This window comes from Ahaetulla prasina, chromosome 1 (genome assembly GCF_028640845.1).
Source record: "Ahaetulla prasina isolate Xishuangbanna chromosome 1, ASM2864084v1, whole genome shotgun sequence".
Lineage (NCBI taxonomy): Eukaryota > Metazoa > Chordata > Lepidosauria > Squamata > Colubridae > Ahaetulla > Ahaetulla prasina.
Genome location: NC_080539.1, coordinates 146539180 through 146557257, shown reverse-complemented (window position 1 = coordinate 146557257; position 18078 = coordinate 146539180). Strand labels below are relative to the sequence as shown.

The following is an 18078-nucleotide window of genomic DNA, read 5'->3' as shown; positions in this document are numbered from 1 at the left end:
TACAGCAGTCAGTAAGTGAATCCCTGTGCCCCACAATAGAAGAATAGATGGATAAAGTGATAGACCTAACAGAGATGGGGAAATTGTTTTAATTAGAGGGGGGGAAATCATATCCAGCTTTGATTTTACTTGGGAAATCACTTCTGGACTTTGTGCTTGAGATAGAGAAAAAAATTGATTTTGGATTTTTCCAATTAACTTAGTTTACCATTATAGAAATGGCTAGAATTTGTTAAATTGGTAAAATAAAAAGATGAGGCCGCAATTCTATTTTGTATTGCACTGCATTGAAAAAAGTTGGAAGTCAATTGCCTTTCCCCCCCCCTTTTCTCTTTCCCCTTTCTTCCCCTTCCTTACTTCCTCTCTATCTTTATTTTCATTTGTATTTTATATTATGATAACCCTAATTAAAAAAAATAAGTGAATCCTTGCGGTTAATCAAATCACATGGTTCTTAAATGAATCATATAGTTCAGGGTCAAATTCACTTGCCTTTCCCTACCGGCTCGTAAATATAAGTGTGCGCTCCTCCTCCACGCATGCGCAGAGCCTTCTGCACATGCACAGAGGGTCAAAAACAGGATGTAATGATGTCCAGGTGGGTGGCCAGAGCCTCCCATTGCTGACACTACCGGATCGTGTGATTCGGATAAATCCAGCTGAATTTCACCACTGATATAACTGTTAAGTGAACCTGATTTCCCCCATTGATTTAACTTTGTTGAAAGCCAGCTGGGAAAGTTACAAATCACATCATGTAATTACAGGATGCTGCGACTGTCAAAATGTGATCAAAATACGATGATATGACTCCAGGTGTTGTTCAGTGGGTTTGTACACCCCTTTCCCGAACACCATTGTAACTTTGAACCATTGTTCAACAAATAATTGTAAGGTGAGGACTGCTTGTAAGTTCTCCATAGGAAAGCAACTTGGGTCAGGAGTTTTTTTTCTGCTTTCATGGACTAAATACATTTATTATTTCTTGGAGATGCAGTTGATGAAGTGCTAGGTCATTTGCTATCTAGGGAAAGGTAGGCTGTGTAACCATTATTAGATTCTGATTCTGTTATTCTGTTCTACAAATCTTGGAATAAAATTCAAAAGAATAGAATAGAATAGAATTTTATTGGCCAAGTGTGATTGGACACACAAGGAATTTGTCTTGGTGCATATGCTCTCAGTGTACATAAAAGAAAAGATACGTTCATCAAGGTACAACATTTACAACACAATTGATGATCAATATATCAATATAAATCATAAGGATTGCCAGCAACAAGTTATAGTCATACAGTCATAAGTGGAAAGAGATTGGTGATGGGAACTATGAAACGATTAATAGTAGTGCAGATTCAGTAAATAGTCTGACAGTGTTGAGGGAATTATTTGTTTAGCAGAGTGATGGTTTATTGGAGGTGTTGGTTGTTGAAAAAGGTGTTGGTTTATTGAAAATTACACACACACACACAAACCCCGCAGTGACTGGAGTAATAGCTACAATTGTTTCAGTCTAGGGACCAGCTATCTACGTGGACTTTTCACTTCAATCTCAGAACCTTCACATTGCGCTACGCAATAAGGATTTTACTTCAAGTGCACAAAGAGAAATGTGCTTCTTTTTCGCACTTATGAAAGCTTTATATAGATTTGTGTGGGATGTCTTGCGTATGCACTCTAAAGTTCCCTGTTTTTTACCCCCAATAGCCTTGCTTTATTTATTTTTTAGTTTTCATTTAACGTAAGCATAAGCAGTATTAGAACCTTGCCTACCAGCCTTAAATATGTCCTGAGCAGTGGATAAATTAGTGGAATGTCTATTTGTGGAGGGGGGGGGGTGGAATCTTGAAATTTTTTCAAAATGGTTTTTATAAATCATTTGTCAGACATGTATTTAACTACTATCTAGATCAGTGTTTCTCAGCCTTGATGATGGCTGGCTGGCTCTTAAGATGCGTGGACTTCAGCTCCCAGAATTCCCCAGCCAGGTTGCTCCAAGTCTCACCCTTTTTTCTGTGCATTTTTTTACTCTTATCACTTCATTTTCAGAACATCTGGTTAATAAATCTGAAGAGTCCTTTGGAGGACCAGATTAATTAATAAAAGCAATGCATTGCCTTAAAAAATGAATAAGCCATATTTTGAAATGTCTTTGTGGATCATGTATTGAGCAATTCGACATTAAAGTTATTACATCTTATGCAGATTTTGAATTCCCACTTGCATGTATTTGTCTTACCTATCCCCTAAATAAAATCCACTTTTCATGTGTGGTATACTAATTCGTATAGACAATAGTTTTTAGGTATTACTTAACCTAACCTAGTAAATATTTGCCTCCTCTTGGAGGCACCACTACAGCCTTTGACATTCCATGAAACTTCATGATAATCTGAAACTCAAGAAGTTCATAAAATGAATTAGACAGACTCATATGTGCAAAATTTAGAATAACAAAAAACAGAAAAACCCATAAGAGAAAAAATAGCATGCTTTGCTTTACATGGTTCCTTACTGTTTGTCAGGCTCCAAAAACCAAGAAAGATACATAGAATTACTTCTGAGCAGTTTCCTTTATCATTCCTTATCTATAGGTAGAAATCTTGCCAAGCTAAAGCAGCTACTTGCATCACTGAAGATATACTCTGAGAACTTCTAGGGATGAGCTACTGTGACCTTCTTCCACATAAACTCAGCTTGTCTCTTAGTCCTCTGGAATGCAGCCCCTCCCTCCTAGGAATCCAGACAACATTCCACTGCACTGTGTTCTCACGTCTGCAGATCTGTCCATGAATGTAAGATGCATTCAATACCTGATTTTGAGGTTACCTTTAGAGGGATACCAGCAGGCAGCTACAATTGCAATTGCCTGAATGCTTATTTGAACACCATAAAAGTAACTAATACATAGAATTTGCAACACAGATCCAGGGGTTAATATAAATTATTTGAAGAAAACATACGGTGTTTCTGGTTTATGCCTTTACAGTACTTTGAAACAGGCTACCATAACTTCATAAAGATTTAAAGGTGAGCTAGATGACATCATCTTCCATTTGCACATTCCCATATATTTCCAGCACTTTTATGTGTTATTTTCTTGCCAGAACAAATCTATTAAAGAGAGAAAGATGAAATAGAGCATACAACATAGAGTAATAGGGCTGGAGGGGACACTGGAGGTCTTCTAGTCCAACCTTCTGCTCAAGCAGGAGACCCTATACCGTTCAGGACAAATGGTTGTCCAGTCTCTTCTTGAAAACCTCCAGTGTTGCTAAACCACAACATCTGAAGGCAAGCCATTCCATTGATTAATTGTTATCACTGTCAGGAAGTTTCTCCTGAGTTTTAGGCTGGATCTCTCTTAATGATCTTACACCTGTAACTTCTTGTCCTTCCCTCAGGTGTTTGGGAGAATAGTTACATAAAATCATTAGATTAATTGTTCTTCTCCTTCTTTCCACCTTTCCTACTTTTCTGTCTTTTCCAGAGAGCTGGTGTTAGCATACAGTAATGTATCCGAAGTAGAATAATTTGAGCCTGGTCATTTGTGCCTTTGTTCTGGGTTGACTTGTTTGATGATCCATCGGTTTGTTTTCTTGAATGTCCATGGTATTCATAGGAGTCTTTTTCCAACACCAAAGATGTCAATACTCGACAGCTGAAAACTCTGATAAATAAGGGCAGGATAAGCAAAATAGCTCTTCTTATCTTTCTTCAATACCTTTCTTCAAGGTTACTGTTTGGCTCCTAGGAAAGACAATTGTACTAGGGTTACAGGTACTGCAAAAGCCTTAGCATAATTAAATCTCACGCAGAGTTGTGTCTTTAGGGCAGGGGTGTCAAACTTGTGTCATCTTTTTTTTCCCCTTCGCTAAACCAGACATGGGTGTGGCCAGTGTGTGATACATCCGGCCTGCGGGCAGCGAGTTTGACAGCCCTGCTTTAGGCTTTATAATAAAGCAGAAAATTGTAAGACCCAGCAAGTTGAATCCTTGCTCTTTAGTCAGTGAATTTTTTTGCCTCTGTGTCCCTAATCCAGACAAGGACCCAGCATACTTTGCAGCTCCAAACTTAAGTAATGATTCAGGGGTGAAATGTGAAATTTGTTACTACTGGTTCTGTGGACGTGGCTTGCTGGTGGTGGGGTAATATGACTGGGTAGGTGTGGCCAACTTTTTTTTTTAAAACTTTTAAACGCATTTTTCTACAACCTCTTCAGCTGTAGAAAAAATGCTTTTAAAAAGCTCCTCTGACAATCCCAGCTGAGTTGCCTAATCGTCAGAGGCTTTTCTTTTAAAAGCATTTTTTTTGCCTTTAAAAGAAAAAAAAGCTTCTGATGATCAGGCAACGCAGTTGGGATGGCCAGAGAAGCCTTTTAAAAGCATTTTTTCTACAACCTCTTCAGCCGAAGAGGTTGTAGAAAAAATACTTTTAAAGGGTTCTGGCGATCTCAGCTGAGTTGCCTGATTGCCAGAATCTTTTAAAAGCATTTTTTACACCCTCTTTGGCTGAAGAAAAAATGCTTTTAAAAGTAAAAAAAAAAAAACCTCTGATGATCGCATGGCTCAGCTGGGCATGGGTGGGGGGCCAGGAATTTTTGCTACCGGTTCTCTGAACCACCCACCGCCATTGCTATCAGATCGGGCGATCTGTTCCGAACTGGGAGCATTTCACCCCTGTAATGATTACTTAGGAGCTAACTAATGGGTGTAGGAGAGAAGAAAGTAAATGTAGATATTTTAGTAAGAGAGCAACAGGGGATTTTTCCAGATCTGATAAAAAAATCTGAATTACTGAAGAATTTGGGAAATATGAGTTTCACTTGTGATAAGGGGTGAACAAAACACACACACACACACACATTATATATTAATTTTATTTTTGTGTACTTTCCTTATCTAGCATTTGATCCTCACTGTTTAAATATTCATACTGCATCAAAATCATGTTTATGTGTTCCATTGGACATGTGTCTTGCATAGAACATGATATCACAGTCAGTATTCTTTGGCTTGATTTTGAGAAATTAAGACAAACAGATATAGGTAAGAACACATAATGAAATCCTATGTGAGATGATTCTTGAACTACCAGTTTTCTAGCTCACTACTCAGTCTCTTAATTAAGCATATTATGGAAGCTCAGAATGTGGCTGACAACATCTTTTCGTAACTTCTTCTGTGAGACTTACAGAGACTTACTTAAAAGAGAAGGATGCCTCTCTAGATAGCCATAAACCTTTCAACATTGCATGCATCTCAACTTGGTTGATTGTGGTATTTGTCTCAATATTGCTTGGTAGTAAGGAAGACAGTAAAACAGAATCTTTGGAAATAATCAAGAAATTGAAGAATGAGATTTAGTTGCTTCCAGTTTTTGAAGGAAATAAATGATTGGGCTCTCCATTTATAAGATGAGAAATTGCAGTGAATTTGTAGAAAGAGAGATGTCTATCTTCATTCCAGAATAAAGTATATCAAATGTTGAAGAAGCATTGACTTTGACAACTATATATCTATATATGTGGGGTATAGATTCTGTAAACCAGTTAACCTATCAAGCTTTTCTATACAATTCAAGCTTTGGTAGTCTGGCCTTTTTTCAAATTTGGGAAGGGAAACTCACATGAATGATAGAGACAACAAGGATTTAATATGCTAATGTTAATTTATTAGAATAAATAATGGAATGAGGTTGTGAGGATCAGAACTTAGGTGTGTTGGAAGGGTTCTCCTTAACTCTGTCCATCTCTTACAATCCTGGTGAAAAATTCCTTCTCCAAAAGATTCTATAAGTCTGACAATGGAATTGTTGGGACAACACTTTAAGCTTCTTATTCTAGGGATACAAGTAGTCCTTAACGTACGACTATAATGTAGGCTTGAATTTCTACTATAAGTCATGACAGCCATCAATTGAGCACCCACATGACGAGTTCGATTTTATAACTTTTTTGGGTGACAGTCATTAAGCAAACATGGCAATTGTAAAGTGAATATGACAGTCATAAAATAGTATTTTTTTTTTTGCTGGAAGACACCCAAAATGGCTGGAAACTAACATTTTTTTTTTTGTAAATCATAGTCACATGACCCTGGAATGCTGCAGCTGACTGCAAAAGTGAGTTGCCAAGCACCTAAAATGCGGTCATGTGGCTGCTGGGACACGTGGAATGCTGCGGTCGGAATTCCAGAATTGTGTCGTAAGAATCTTTGGGGTGAGGGTGTCATTGTCATTGAATGGTTGCTAAGCAACCAGTTATTTAACAAGGACTACCTGTAAATGCATACCTCCATTATTCAATACACCGTAATCCCAGTCCTGCCTGAAAGACCCCTCAGTGCTGAAATATTTAAAGTCAAACATTTTGATGCTTTTTCAGAAATTAATCCCTCCTCTAGTCACTAAAATGGATTTCCAGTCTTAAGACATGAGAATGGTATATAGCAGGAAGACAAGCTAAAACAGTCTTTGACATTTGTGCAAATTCTGGACCTCTAAACTGACATCCAATCACATGATTTTAAAAAAACGAAGAGACTACAATAATATTACGATGGGATTTGTAGGATTTTTTCCCCCTTTGTGGTATATTACACATTTTTTGTTATACTTTATTGGGGCAATTACCTCATGAGACAAGAACAGAGTCCCCAAATTGTAATCTTAATTGGAAATCTGTGCATCATACTGTTTATTATTGAGTGGTTACCATATTTTTTTGGGACAGTGGTGCATTTGATGTTCCATGCCAAGTGACTGTTTTGATTCTAATATCAGGGGGAATTTTCCTGTGACAATTAATTTGTTAACAGAAGAACATTTTTAAATTTAAAAATCACTTAGCTATGAAATTAGACTCAAATGAAACTCTTGTAAATCTTTTAAAATGTAAATAGCTTTACTACTTATGAATCCATACTTTTGCTCTGCTCAGCATACAAATATAGGATCAACATCATGGCCTTCTTTTCAATAACCTTTCTCAGATTTATGTCCCATCTTTCTTTCAAGAGCTGAAGTTGGTATATACAACATCCCCTCCTCCATTTTTTCGCCATCCACCAATCTATAAGTAGATTGTAGTAAGATTTTGTTGCTCAAAGCCATCTGTTCAATTTATATGCCTGGGGATGGATTTGAACCTAAGCTTTCCTTGGTTTTAAAATTTCATTGTTATAATTGCATGTCATTGAAACATGAGAAGTTGTGTAACTTCCTCTCAGACAAAAAGACAAACAAAGGAAAAAATATTGGGCTTTTCTGTCTTCTTTTTTTTAATTGCAGGATTTCACTGTGATGTTCGGGTGCCAGCATTAAATTGTATTTTCTTTCCAAAGTTCTTCTCGTTTTGTTAGACTCTTTCCACCAATGGTGAGAGACCAACTCTCTTCAACCACCAATCCTTTTTTGCCTACCTATCTCAACTGGTTGCATTTTCTCATAAAATTAGGACAGGCCCTAAACCAGAGCTGTTAAACTCAAGGCCCATGGGTTGGATGTAGCCCACAGGGCCATCCTGGAAAATGTAAGGGGCTGGCCTTTGGCCCAGTCTACCAGCATTGCTTTGGCCCCAGTCTACCCAATCTGAAGAGGAAACATCAGGCCAATTTGGGGAGTATTGTCAAGCTGCCCATTCCCACCGAGCTGGCCAAACCCACCCAGTCAGCCACACCCAGTGAGTGGCATCAAGCTGGCCATGCCTACCCGGGGTGGGGGCATCCATGCTTGACCAGTGCCACAAGGTCAACCACAGCCCTGATGTGGCCCTCAATGAAATCTAGTTTGACATCCCTGCCCTAAACAAAAGAAGCTGATAGTGTAAGTCTATTCTTTCAGAAGACATTGTTTTTGCCGGAAAATAACTCTGATCATGGGGCAAGTGCTCTCCTGCCACAATGTGTTTATTTATTTTATTTGATGTTGTGCTGCCCAACTTCAAAGTAACCCTGAGAGGCTTTCACAGTACACTCAACAGAATAAAAACAGTGTAATAAAAACATAACAAAAAACAAACTAGAAAAGAAGAAAACCAACAAGATGGCCATCCTGACAACAGTCCAAACTTCCTGCAACATTCATTAGCCAGCCAGAAGTTCCAGCTACCCTAGCCCCAAGGCCTGGGAGAATAGCTAGGGCTTTATGGCCTTCTGGAACACCAGCAGGGTGGGGGCCAATCTGGATCCTAGAAGCACCTCTTGCAGAGGGCAGATGCTGCATCAGAGATACATCTTTCCTGGGTTCTAATAGGTGACCCTGTTTGACCAGAGGAAACTAGAGTAAGGTAAATGTAAAGGTTCCCCTTGCACATATGTGCTGGTCATTCTCAACTCTAAGGGGCGGTGCTCATCTCCATTTCAAAGCCGAAGAGACAGCGCTGTCCGAAGACATCTCCGTGGTCATGAATGCCAAAGGTGCAGAGAACGCTGTTAACTTCCCACCAAAGGTGGTCCCTATTTTTCTACTTGCGTTTTTTATGTCCTTTCGAACTGCTCAGTTGGCAGAAGCTGGGTCAAGTAATGGGAGCTCACCCCATTATGAAGCACTAGGGATTCGAACCGCTGAACTGCTGACCTTTCGATCGACAAGCTCAGCATCTTAGCCACTAAGCCTCCGCGTCCCTGTTTGACCAGAGGAAACTAGAGTACATCAGCCCTATTTTCCATGCAACACCATGGGAAATAGGGATGGGGTGGGGCTCAAATGACCAAAATCTATGCCATTTATAAACCATAATGGGTGCTCTGTATTGTACCCAAAAGCAAACGGGCAACTAGTGCACATTGTATAGAAGAGGGAGAGTGCAAGAGGGAGAGGAGGAGATGGGGGGAGAGAGAGAGAGAAAGAGAGAGAGGGACTCATGCCTCTAAAATGGATTTATACTTAAATACATTCTTATCCTGTCTTATAGTAATCAAATATTTTTCTTTTGTATCTTGTTCATATAGGTTTTGCCTGGCATTCTGCAGAAACACTGCTGTATTTTACCGGATAGGAATACAGGTAATCACCAAGTTTTATTCTGCTCTTTTAATGTCTTCCTTTGTTTTGAGACAAAGAACTCTGAAAGAATTATAAGAATCAGATGATTCTCCAATTGCTCTTCATAAGGAGGATTGGGGGAAAAAGCCCTCTGAGAAATGGGTTGTTAATCTTGAATTTAAATTAGCTGTTGTAAGTAGAATAATATATTTACAAATGACATGCCATTTGGGGCTAATTGCTCTTCTAGAAAATGGATTTCCACTCTCAGTATTTGCATATATACATTCATGAAATATATATTTATTTCCAAGCAAACATTTCCAGTTATTGGTTTGCTGAACATCTACAAACTCAAGAGTATATATGGGTTTTTGTACCTTTATTAAGAATAATTTCCATTTCTCTATATAGAATATGAATTATTTCCTATGCTTGTTTGAAGGAGCAGTTTAAGACTTAACTTCAAAGTTTCATTTTAAAACTACTAAATTACTAAAGCTGTAGAGGGTTCATAATGTAGTTTGTTTCCAATATTTTATGAAAAAAAATGCTGTTGCTAAATAGTCAAAGTAAAGTCACATACAGTATGTTTATATTGAAACTTAGATTAATTTGAAAGCAGAATTCTCTAATGCAAGTTCTGTGATGTGATTCTCAATGAAATGGTTATTCATTTAAAGCTGGAATGTTAAGTTGAAGTTAGGTTCCTACTTATGGCTGAGATGCTGCTTCAGTCTTTTAGGCCATGAAAGAGCTAGACTACAGCATGTACAGACTAACCGAAACAATCCTTGAATCAGTCATGTGAATCTTCCAAAGGACTTTAAAGTTTCAAAGACAGGTGATTTTGTTTGTGCTTTTCATATGAAATTCCAATTTTTAATGAGTCCTTATAGAGAAACGTTGATGAAGAGACATGCTTACAATCAACCTGAAACACCATTAGTACAAAATAAATAAAATATATCAATATTCTACAGTATATATAGCCTTCTATTCACTTGTTATTCAAAAATAACACTAAGCTAGTCACTTCTTTTTTTTAAAGGACACCTTTAGAATGACTTGCGATATATTAATGCTAGCCAAGGCACAATTAGTTTGCATTTCTCCCTGAGAAGTGCATTTACGCATTTCTGACTGGAAAACTGCCTAATAAAATTCAAAAACAAATCTGAAGGATCCGAATTTAGTTCACAGATTAACTCAGGAAGTTTGGATATTGGCTCATGAAAATGTATACCTGGCAGATTACTTGCCTTTCCTTCTCTGGTAGAAGGGACAACTGGGAAGTAATCCTTCTAAATTGCTCCAGTAAAGCTCATCTCCATGAACAAATCTAGTTTCTTAATGTGGGAAGTATCCCAACATCATTCTGAAATCAGAGGTGTACCAGAGTCTTTAATACCCATTAAGTCAGCATTTTGTGGTCTGCAGATTTGATGGCTTCAATTTAGCAAAAAAGCTGCCTTACCGAGAAACATTGCTTTTTACTAGCCACTAAGGAAATGAGGGATTAGTTAAAGTGTGTGCCATGACTCGCTAAAATGAGCTTGAATAAAACATACAACAGAAAGTATAACCATTGCAGGCCTCCAGAAGCAGGAAAGTTACACGCTATATTGCAAGTGCTTCTAAATTAAGACTTTCTTTGATCTGAATTTCCACATTATTTCCTTATCATTGTTATTTTCATAGGGGACGTTCTCTTCAATTACCACGTATTAGATAAAAGGCATGGAGAGGGGAGAATCATTTTCCCAAGGCAAAGTCAGGAGGCTGGTGATTTTTTTTTAACCCCACTTTTTTTATTCCAGTTTATATTCTTGTGTACTTGTGACTATGTTTTCCCCAAGTGAGTTGTTAAAAGTTGATTTGGTTATTACTGACTGAGTTTGGCTTTGTTTTTTGTTGCCTAGAATTGACATGGTGATTGAGGCAGCTTATAAATCAATTAAATAAAGCAGCCCCATTGGCGAGTTTGATTATGGTTGTTGGGTCTTTTTGCTGATTGTAAGATGGAATGAACTAACACATGACTTCTGGTGCATGATATATGGATTGTGGCTGTATCATTCCATTTTCACTAATTGAGTTTCTCTCTGGTTTTCTAGTTTTAATTTCTTGTCCACTGCAGACAGTCACAGTTCTGAGATGGCTGGCCAAATAAACAGCTTTAAATAAATAATAGTTCTGTTTTCTGCCACTGACATGATGGCCTCTTTTGACCGATTTGCAGGAAGTTATTAATACTAAGTAGATAATTCAACAAGGGTAATAGTCTTTGAAATGTTGGCACAGCTGATCAGATCCTTAGCAACACTTCACATATTAAAATATTAGAATATGGATAATAAATTTATCTCTATACTGTAGCAAAATAATACCTCTTGGCCTCCAGTTCTAATGGAGAGTCAACAAACATTGCATTGCATTTAATATAGATAATTGGATACTGTGTGTTTTCTTTTCTGTACAGGTTATGCCAGGTTGGAGATGGCGGTGAATTTACTCAAGTTTCAAATAACTGTTTCAATGTATTGTTAGTTTTAATCTTTTTTGATAAATGGGAACATCATTAACCAGTTGTAAACATGTTCTTGCTGAAATAATTTTGATTTAATAGAGCTATTTATATCTCACTTTTCAAATGAATTCCCAAGATAGAATATCTAGTACAACACCTTAAGATAACACTATAAATTAATATTTACAAACCCTACTCAGGGAAGGAGTACAACGTGAAGCAGCTCCAACAAATAGGAGTCAATGCTTTAATTGAAAGCATTCAGAGAAGGTGTTTAACACCGTACAAGTTATTGGATCTACTATTAAACAATGTTTTGTGTTAGGAAGTTATTCTTTTTAACATTTAATTGGAATCTGAATTTTTATAACTTTTAAAATTTCTTTTTTCTGTACTCTTTACCCTGGAAAGATACAGTACAGATCTTGATTTCTTTTTTTAAAAAAAGTAAATAATTATTTAACATTAAAAGAAAAGTTATTTAAAATTAAAAAATAAATTATTATGTATTATTTAAGTTTAAACAAATAACAGTAAATAAGCAATAAGAGTGCTTTCATAGCCCCCTCAGTCTTCTCAGAAGTAAATATTTCCAGGCCCCTAACTTCTTGTAGCAATTCCAATCCTGTGATTTTTTTTTCCCATTACTTTTCTCTGAATTTGTTTTAGTTTTTTGAGCCTCTTTTGGGGTATGATGGCCAGAACTAGACCCAGTACACAAAGAAGGGGCTTAGCAAAGTAGAATAAATTGGATTAATTACCGCTAATGATTTGTTAACTTAAATTTCTTGGTCCGACCATGATTTCCCACCACCATCTTTTTTGCAGACAGTTTCTGACTCATATTCAGTTGCAGCCAATTACCATCTTAAGGTATTTTTCACAAATACCATAACTTATTTATTTATTTATTTATTTATTTATTTATTATTTATTAATCGTATTTATATACCGCCCTATCTCCCGAAGGACTCAGGGCGGTTCACAGGCATTTAAAAACATATAAATATAAATACAGAATAAAAACAATTAAGAAACTTATTTGAAAGCCCGTTAATTAAAATATACAAATAAAACCCAATTAAAACCCATGAATTTAAAACCTAGCTCAGTCCTGCACAATTAAATAAATATGTTTTAAGCCCGCGGCGGAAGGTCCGAAGGTCCGGAAGCTGGCGGAGTCCGGGGGGAAGTTCGTTCCAAAGGGTGGGAGCCCCCACAGAGAAGGCCCTTGCCCTGGGCGTCGCCAGACGACATTGCCTTGCTGACGGCAACTTAGCTAGGAATTTCACATTCTAAACCTGTACATTTGATTTTTATTTCCTAGTTGGAGAACCTAAGAATCGTTTTAATTAAATTTCATTCTGTTGCTGTCAGGCCATTTTTCTAGCCTAAGAAGAGTATTTCCAGTGTTATTTATTCAAGGCATGTTAGCTATTTCACCCCATTCTGTATCATCTGAAGATTTGATAAGCAATTACTCTACTTTTTAATGCTAATCACTAATAAAAATATTAAGATAGTAAAGAGTATAATGTATAGGCAGTCCTCAACTTATAACAGCAATTGGACCAGAATTCCTATCACTAAGTGAAGCAGTCATAAATCCCTGGAGTCCCAGTTGCCATTGGTTTATATCATTAGGTAAAGCAGCTTTTTGCCAGGTTCCCACAACCAAATCAATGGGGAAACTGCAAGTCCCAGCTTGGCAGAGGTTGCAAGGGAGAATTGGGAAGGATGCATGAGTATGTGAAGGAAAGTCAGCAAGTGTGTGTAACAGGTGCAGTATAGGTTGGGGAGGATGTGAGATGGTGTATGTAAGAGGCACAGCATGATTGAGGAAGGTGTGTGAGTACAACCTTCCCTGACAGCAGGGAAAGTTGCAAATAGCGATTAAGCGATTGCAAGGCACTGTAACCCAGTTATAAATGCAGCCGGTTGCCAAGGGCCCAGATTACGATCATGTGAGGAGGCTGGGACAGCTGGAAGTCTCAGGACCAGCTATAATCACCATTCGTTCAGTGCTTTTGTAACGTCAAATGGTCACTGAATGAATGGTGGTAGATTGAGGACTACCAATGGGACAACGATACATCCTTCTCTATAGAAGCATGCAGAAGGTAAAATTCTCTTTTCTGACATCCAGATTTTTTTCCAATCCAACAACAGCTTTTGCTGTTCTGTTTTGGAGAATTGGTGTTTAGATTGATTGTCCATAAGTATTTCTGGCAAATTTCCAACTTACATTAATCTCACTATAGGAATGCAATAACAAAGTTTCTTTATCAGCACAGCATTCTATGTAAGTAAAAGTAAAGGGGGCACATGAAATGATTGCAGATAAAATATTTCAAAGAATTGTCAATGAAAACGGAACTTGCCGATACGAATACCATACTGGCAAGTGTGGGTGCATGCATCAGGGAGCAAATTAGGGAAGGAACAAGAATAAAACGGTGGTGGAGACATGTAAATAGAGCACAAGAACCGCACATTGCCACACACCATGGTACAGTCTTCATATGCTCCTACTGCCAATCTGAAAGGCTAGAAATTAATGATGTGAAAACCAATATGGTTGCATTCACCACGTAGCATACCAATCACCCCCACATTTGGAAGATCAACTGCTCCCAAATTGAGCAAGTAAAAGCTTTCAAATATCTTGGCCTTTATTTCCACTCATCTTCCTCCTGTCATCTTTACTCTTCAAACCTTTATTTGTATGCCCATACAGACTCTTACACAATAATTAAATATTCAATCAACAGTTACATGCCTGCCACAGTTCAACTTTTTAAAGCTAGAGGCTAAGTTTCTTGTTCTGTGGAGGGCAATGTTGCACTAAAAGGATTCTTATGCCTTGGAAGCTGTTGAGTGTAAATTCCTATCATCTCTACTTCTACTTCTACTTGTTCTGTAACTAATGCATTTCTCTTAGCTTAAGCTTGGTTGCAGGTGTTCAGTTACCATTCTGTTAGTTGAAGAACCGGCTTAAACAAATGTTTGGAGGCAAATTTCTAGTCCAAACTAGTTTAGATAGATAGATAGATAGATAGATAGATAGATAGATAGATAGATAGATAGATAGATAGATAGATAGATGATAAATAGATGATAGATAGATAGATAGATAGATAGATAGATAGATAGATAGATAGATAGATAGATGATAGATGAAGATAGATAGATAGATGATAGATAGATAGATAGACAGACAGACAGACAGATAGATAATAGATAGATAGATAGATAGATAGATAGATAGATAGATAGATAGATAGATAGATAGATAGATAAATGATAGATGAAGATAGATAGATGATAGATAGATAGATAGATAGATAGATAGATAGATGGATGGATGGATGGATGGATGGATGGATGGATGGATGGATGGATGGATGGATAGATAGATAGATAGATAGATAGATAGATAGATAGATAGATAGATAGATAGACAGACAGATGATAGGCAGGCAGGCAGGCAGGCAGATAGCAAACGTAACTGATGATAAATACTATTCTGAACATGGGAAGCACTATAAACTGTTACTTTTGGTAATGACTAGAGCTTACCTTTATTCTCACCTAAATTTCTATACTGTTCTCAGTGGGACAGAAGAGGTTTACTATTTTGAAAGATTAAGTTAATTAACATGGTTTAGGATAGACATAATTCTGATAATGATAATAGCTAGACAGACAGACAGACAGACAAACAAGATACTTTGTTCTCATCAGTCCTTAGGAAGTCTCAGGAAAAGTGCCAAAATTTTCTCAGGAAAAGTGCCAAAATTTTCTGAAATAATTTTGAGCACCATTAATATATTAAGTCTTTATATTTTATTTGCCAACAAAAAAATAGTTAATAGACATTAATATTTATGCAAATTAAGCATACACAAAAGAGTTAAGTTGTTTAATTTAGTTTTCTAAATTCTAAATAGATAAAAATAATGTTAGTTATTCCAAATGATTATAAATATTCTCCATTTTTAGTGTTAATTTCTTCCTGCCTATTATTTATATATAAGGGCCGTGGTAGCTCAGGCTGTAAGAAGCCTGTTATTAAAACACAGCAGCCTGCAATTACTGCAGGTTCAAGCCCGGCCCAAGGTTGACTCAGCCTTCCATCCTTTATAAGGTAGGTAAAATGAGGACCCAGATTGTTGGGGGGGCTTTGACTTTGTAAAAATATACAAATAGAATGAGACTATTGCCTTATACACTGTAAGCCGCCCTGAGTCTTCGGAGAAGGTCGGGATATAAATGTAAATTAAAAAAAAAAAAGGAGATTTCATGAAAGAATTAAAGACCATAAATTTGATTTGGTACATCAATTTTTGTTATATTGTTTTTATATATTTTATTTATGTTCCTTGCAATTGGTGAGCACCCAATAAAATTAACTAAAAAAAATTAAAGAAAAACCCAGCTGTTCAACCACTTTACCTTAATGATCTTAACGAGACAATTCATATAATGGCACTTTATTCCTGTAGATGCTGTTTACTTGCAAATATATGTAAGAGTAGACCTATTTTAAGCTTGTATTTGACTTGGTTAATCCAGTCAGTTGTATTTGCACCTTAAAAGTGTTCCAGTCATCATCCTTAATATCTATGATCTTGAGTTAACTAGCTAGCTAACTTGTTTTTACCTTCTACAAAGCTTAATCAAGTTGTGCTTAGATCAGGAGTTGGTGAAGAATGGATAGGAACAACTGGTGAGATTGTAACAGCTGATAAAGGTCCACATTGTTTGGGTTGGTTTATTTAAGAAGTGCTGTCTTTTCAAAGAATGAAAAAGCAGATGCTTACGCTAACAGATTGGCAGTGTAAAAACAGACATAAGGGAAGGAGGAAACAAACAAACCAACCTAAGAAATAAATACACAGGAATAAATAAAGGGAGAACCAGTTTGCATGTTTTTAAGCTTAATGATGAGAGAGTTTGGGGGGCAATGGCGCTGCTCCACAAGTTTAGGATTCTATCATTACCACATTTCTTCAGCCGTAAAGAATATTCTCTTCTCTTGTCATTGGGTGCGCTAGATTTGCTAATTTTATTTTTTGACAGCCTGTGATGGGAAAGGACATTTCAAGGGGTGGCATGCTGGGAGCTGCATCCAAGATAGTTTTGGTGCCTCTGTATCATACATCTGGAGGTCACTGTCAGTTAATTTAAACCCGAGCTTGATCTGCCATGAAATGGTCTTGCAAAGAGATTGCTCAGTTTTCTTGTTCTCAAAATTGGGATGAAAATGAGTTCTGCTCCCAGAGCATCATTTTTTTTTATTGAGGCTAATGAAAGCAATTTGATCTTAAACTTTGAAAAAGAAAAACTAAAAATCCACTAAAGCCGATTAACCGGCGTATCTATGCCTTTGAAAAATTACTTTTAAAAAGACAACTAGTACATAGTTAGAGGAGCACTGCGAGTTGCATCAATTAAAGTTTATAGCTTGTATTGATGCTGATTAACTACAAAGCTAATGAAGATGGGAAATGGAAAGAATGATTGATGTTTTACTTAAAAGCCACAGTGGTTCACTTTAATTCATAAAAAGGTACTAAGGCTGCATATAAATTATACTGTAGCATTTACTCTGTATCACTGAGGGTTTTTTTTTTACATACATTTGTGATTAACATAACACTGAAGTGTCTAGCTTAATGCTCGATGTGACTAATTCAGCAACAGACTATGCCTCTGCCTGTGTGTATGGGGTGCTAGAGAGATTTCTTTGAGATATGCTATGCCTCCTTCTAGAAGCAAAAACTGAATGTTTAGTTTGAAAAGCAATAAAATGATAAAAATTAAGAAAGAATCAGGAATAACAACCATAATTCAATGTATCATTGAAATTCAATAAATATATTCATGCCAATACCATTTTATATATACAACAATATGACTAAACTCCTGTTTAGAATAAGGCAAAACATCTGAGAAATTCATATGGCCATGCAGATTTAGGATCGTAATACTAATTTGATGGTTCAGAAAGTATCAATAAGATACAACAAAAGAGCCGAAGGAGCTTCTTGGATGAGAAGCAAAACGTCTTCAAAGAAAAACAAGACAATCCAGCTGCCTCTTGAAAAAAAGCACCTTTGGGACAACCATGACCTGGATGACTGAGAATTTCCATATCAACAAGATACTTCTCCAGACAAGAAGCACATCCAGAAATACTAGATTTACCTTATTGTAAGGTTCCATCAACAGATTAGCTTTTTCAAAGGGCAATTCAATAAATCCTATTACTGAAATAATTATCTTTTAAATAGAGAATTAAAGTACAGTATATCTAAACTGGTTAATTTTAATAATAATTTCTGCAAACAAGCAGGAAAAAAGCAGATCATATACTCAGCTCTTGGGAAAAAGATTGTACAAGCTAATGATAAATTATATAACACAATTGCAAAAGTGACTCACTGGAACATCAGTAAAAAAAAAGTATCAAATGCCAATAGTAAAAAAAAAATTGGTGAAAACACAAAGTTGAAAAGTAATCGAAAATGAGTTAAAATATTGTGAGATTTCTGAACACA

General features: G+C 36.7%; 1 protein-coding gene across 1 annotated transcript in view; it reads left to right on the top strand.

Moving 5' to 3' along the window:
* The first annotated feature begins 287 nt into the window (after positions 1-287).
* Positions 288-18078, top strand: part of DLGAP2 (DLG associated protein 2) — a 452324-nt gene continuing 434533 nt past the window's right edge. The window contains exons 1-2 of the mRNA XM_058177539.1: positions 288-296; positions 8952-9006. The gene's annotated coding sequence lies outside the window, so the exon portion shown is untranslated. The remainder of the gene's footprint in view (positions 297-8951; positions 9007-18078) is intronic.